Source organism: Helianthus annuus, chromosome 5, assembly GCF_002127325.2.
Source record: "Helianthus annuus cultivar XRQ/B chromosome 5, HanXRQr2.0-SUNRISE, whole genome shotgun sequence".
Classification (NCBI taxonomy): Eukaryota; Viridiplantae; Streptophyta; class Magnoliopsida; order Asterales; family Asteraceae; genus Helianthus; species Helianthus annuus.
The window spans coordinates 73,556,407-73,561,195 of NC_035437.2; the positions used below are offsets into that span (position 1 = coordinate 73,556,407).

Sequence of the window (4,789 nt, forward strand, 5' to 3'; positions counted from 1 at the left end):
CCATGCAAGAACAAGTCACGGAGTTGTTAAATGCTAGCATCATCAGAGAAGTCCGATATCAAACTTGAGTGGCGAGCCCTGTAATGGTCCAAAAAGGAAACGACAGTTGGAGAATGTGTGTAGATTACAAAGATCTAAACAAAGCATGCCCGCGCGACTGTTATGCTTTACCAGATATTGATGAGAAGATCGATTTGCTAGCAACGTTCAGATGGAAATGTTTCCTTAACTGTTATAAGGGATACCATCAGGTGCAGATGGCTATCCAAGATGAAGACAAGACTGCATTTCGCACACCAACAGGGTTATACTGCTACACAAAAATGCCCTTTGGTTTAAAGAATGCAGGTGCAACTTATCAGAGATTGATGAATGAAACGTTTAGCGACGCTATCGGCAAATACATCGAAGTGTACATGGATGACCTGGTCATCATAAGCAAAGAAGAAAGTATGATGCTGGTAAATATTCAAAAAACGTTCGACACACTGCGCGGAGTGAGTATCAAGCTAAATCCAGCGAAATGTTCCTTTGGCATGGAAGAGGAAAGTTCCTGGGTTTCATCGTAACAAAAGATGGGTTTAAAGTCAATCCTGAAAAGGTGCAAGCAATCGAGCGGATGCCTTCACCGTCAACGATCAAGGAAATGCAGAAATTGGTTGGACGGTTAGTAGTACTCAACCGTTTCCTAGCCAATCACGCAGCTAAGTCTTTTCCATTTATCAAAACACTTCGCAACTGCATGAAGAAAAGTCAGTTCCAGTGGACTCCAGAAGCCGAAAGTGCGTTCCGAGAAATGAAAGATTGCCTCATAAGATTTCCAACGCTGACAGCACCAGTGAAAGGAGAACCTCTAGTGATGTACCTGTCAGCATCAGACAAAGCAGTCGGAGCAGTTCTGCTCGTGGACTGACAAGGCATACAAACACCAGTCTATTATGTGTCTCGCACTTTGAATGATCCGGAAACAAGGTATGCCATAATGGAGAAACTGGTGCTGGCATTGATTCACGCATCGAGACGACTGCGCAGGTACTTCGCCAACCATGCCATTCATGTTTTAACAAATTACAACATCGACAACATCCACGCAAGGCCTGAGATACCTGGAAGACTAGCGAAATGGGCTATAGAAGTGGGAGGCCACAACGTGGTTTTTAGACCAAGACCAGCAATTAAAGGCCAGGTGTTGGCTGATTTCATGACCGAGGTGCCTGATGATAAAGACAAAGAATGCAAGGCAATGGAAAGAGCTGAAAGGCAACATTCGGAAGAACCATGGCTACTGTATACAGATGGCGTAGGCGCATGACTAAGGCTGGTATGTAACACCCGTATTTTTATACATCTTTTTATTTTATTTTCCACCAAAACCAGTCCCAGATTTTTTTATATAACAGCGGAAGCATTCATAATAAAATAATGTGATAAAACAACCATCTTAAAATTTCACATTATATATTTATTTGATAAGTTGAGTAAGTTTACATCAAAACAACTTATTTAGATAACCCATAATTCATACATCAAAAGTGGGTTGTAAACATATGTTTGATCCTTAAACATACCGAGGCCCGACTTGACTCTTTCAACCCCGCACTGGTGATTTACCTAAAAAACATTGTTTATACAACTATTAGCCAATGCTAAGTAAGTTCATAATTTGACTATAATGTTTTTCAAATCACAGTTTTCTCCACTCCACCATATTCCACCTATGGCAATTTAATAATTAACTGTGATTTCTAACAACTGTTCACCCGACGGTGATATAACGACTGACCACTCAAAGGTGGTTAAGCGACTGGTTAACCAATGGTAACATAACGACTGATAACCTGACGGTTATTTTGACAACTTACCATGTGAATTCCATGGCATCAACTGTTTTCTCCCCCTTTTTTTACAATTAATATCATTTTATAATTAATTATATAAAATCACAACATTTACGCAACCATACTACACACATAGCATACAACTAGTAGTACATTAAATGATGTTAGGGGAGTCGTATGAACTCACCAGGACGTCTGTAGAAACCTTCTGATAATTCATTTATCAATTGCTTTTATCTCCTATCATCAATATTATATATATAACTTTTAGTATCTAAGATTCGTGCTAAACTTAATCTTATTTATACCTTATTAATACCCACTCAACTACGAATAATAATAATATCGACGGTAAGTAATTTACCTTTCAATATTGATAAGTTGATTACGTAAGACTTGGGTTCGTCATAGTAGCACCAATTAATTCATTGTTTATAGCCAACTTTCTATCTCGCGTTTTTTGCGCACTATCTCCTAAAGAATTGGAAGCTAACTAAAGTCCTATATATACTAGGGGTGTTGGTGTCTTTCTTTGACAGGTGTGTTTGTACTGTGACATCATGCAAGGCAACGTGGAAGTTTTATCCAGAGATAACTTAGCATGGTTTTTTTCACAATTATCTTTTTAAAATATTAACTAAAAATAATATATATTACTATTTTGGGTGCAACGTGTCAGAACCAAAATTGCACAGCAACATGAATTTAGATAATTCATACAAAATTATTATTATTAAATTTCTATGGTTGTGTGTATGTGGCTTTACAAGACCACTAACCACCTTTTATTTATTTATTTTTTTTTCCAATAGACATTTTTGATGTATGTAACTTCATAATTTAAAATTCAAAATTCATGATTTTAGATTTTCCAAGATAACACCCTTAGGAATATTAAATATTAAAAATATCCATTTACTACATGTTGAAGGTTTATGTACGTATAAGTTTGAAACATATATGTCCATGTATTGTTTTTCTACTATAAAGAGTTAAATGAACCAGTCATAAAATAGCTAGTCTAAAGGCCACCAATTATAAAGTTAACATACCCATCTATTCGTCTTAAATCCTTAGTAGTCATTTGCTTGTTTCCCTATCTAAAATATTTGTAAAATATAAATATAACGAAACGATTAATATGTTATTTATACATCCAAAATAGGATGTTACAAATATCCCCCACTAATTTAGGTTTCGTCCCCGAAACTGCGTTACATAGAAAATAAGTGAGGATAGTACGTCCTCATTTCATCTTCTGACTCCCACGTGTAGTCAGATCCCTTTCTATGTTTCCACTCGACTTTAACTTGATTGATTATTTTATTGCGGAGTTGTTTTACTTTTCGATCAACTATAGCAACTGGCTCCTCAACATAGTTCAATTTATCATCTATCTCTATGTCATCTAGTGGTACATACGATGTCTTGTCTGCTAGACATTTTCGTAAATGTGACACGTTGAACGTGTTGTGTATCCCACTCAACTCACCTGGCAACTCTAAACAGTACGCCACATTCCCAACTCGAGCTATGACCCTAAACGGGCCAATAAATTGTGGATTCAACTTGCCACGTTTACGGAAACGAATTACACCTTTCCATGGAGAGACTTTTAACATCACATGATCCCCCACTTGGAATTCGATAGGTCGTCTACGTTTATCAGCATAAGATTTTTGTCGATCTTGGGCTGCTCTGAGATGAGTTCGAATTAACTCGATCTTTTCAGTTGTCTCTGTTGGTGCACTACATCTGTCGACTTCGTCTTGTATCGAGTCTTAGTCTTAGAATGTTAGATTAGGGCGCATTGTACGAGATTTCCCGACATATCCGTATAAGTGAAACCTTATGAAAGGTTCCGATTATTCGTACATGTCCGTATAAGTGAAACCTTATGTGAGGTTCCGCTTATTCGTACATGTCCGTATAAGTGAAACCTTATGAGAGGTTCCGCTTATTCGTACATGTCTATAAATACCTCTTGAGTGAAATCATTTGTAACACTTCTGAGATTCTATACCGAGGTGCTTCTGGTGTGAGAATTGGTTGCAAACGTTGTTATATCAATCAACAAAGTGATTTAAGTGAAGATCTAGCTGTTTCTACATCAGGTACTTGTTTTCCGCACCTGTACCTGATCAAAACTCCTCTGATAGACTCGTTCGGGTCAGAATTCGATCCTACAAGTGGTATCAGAGCTTCAGGAGGAGGAGTTATACAGATATTTGCTGGATTTCATCATAAATTCTTACTTCTACACCTTCTTTCTTCATCAGAACGAGATTTTACGGTCAGAATCCGCTCAAAATTTCACAGATTGTAGATAATTGATCATAGTCAAACCCTTGAAAGTTTCATATCAAAATTCGACCTAAAAATGGACCAAATTACCTTCGGATGTGGTTCCGCTTATACGGACAGTGTGTAGTCTCGCTTTTATGTCACATATTCCTTGAGGTTTCGCTTCAAAGTCACTAGGTTTCGCTTCAAAAACTCCTAGTTTCGCTTATTAAGTCACATAGTTTCGCTTATATGTCATTCCTAAAGGACTAGTTCCGCTTCAAAGGACACCGAAGACTCTTAGTTTCGCTTTTGTGTCCACACAAGTGGGATGGTTTCGCTTATTTGACCGTTGTGGTTTCGTGTCACACCCCCAAAATCCACCATGCGGAGTACCACCGCTTGGAGGCGTGACGTGACCAGGATCGAGCCACCAATCATATCGAACAACATAATTAAGTAATTAAAACCAAACACAATACGATTGGTGACCAAAAGGAAGTAAACCGATTTTAGCTAAACAGCGGAAGCATAAAACATAAGTTCAAAACATAGTCCATAGTTCAAAAGTTTAAAGTCCAAAACGTAGATTTAAATAGTTCATAAAGTTTATTTATTAAATGCGGGACATGTCAGTTCGCATCCCACAACGACCACCTCCATATGCA

The 4,789-nt window shown here is 37.7% G+C and overlaps 1 long non-coding RNA gene across 1 annotated transcript; it reads right to left on the reverse strand.

Moving 5' to 3' along the window:
* Positions 1–1,441: 1,441 nt before the first annotated feature.
* LOC110938770 lies at positions 1,442–2,084 on the reverse strand. The gene is made up of 2 exons (XR_002591673.2): positions 2,026–2,084; positions 1,442–1,611 (listed from the first exon to the last, which is right to left on the reverse strand). It is a non-coding gene; the product is annotated as an uncharacterized LOC110938770 (long non-coding RNA).
* Between the last annotated feature and the right edge of the window lie 2,705 nt (positions 2,085–4,789).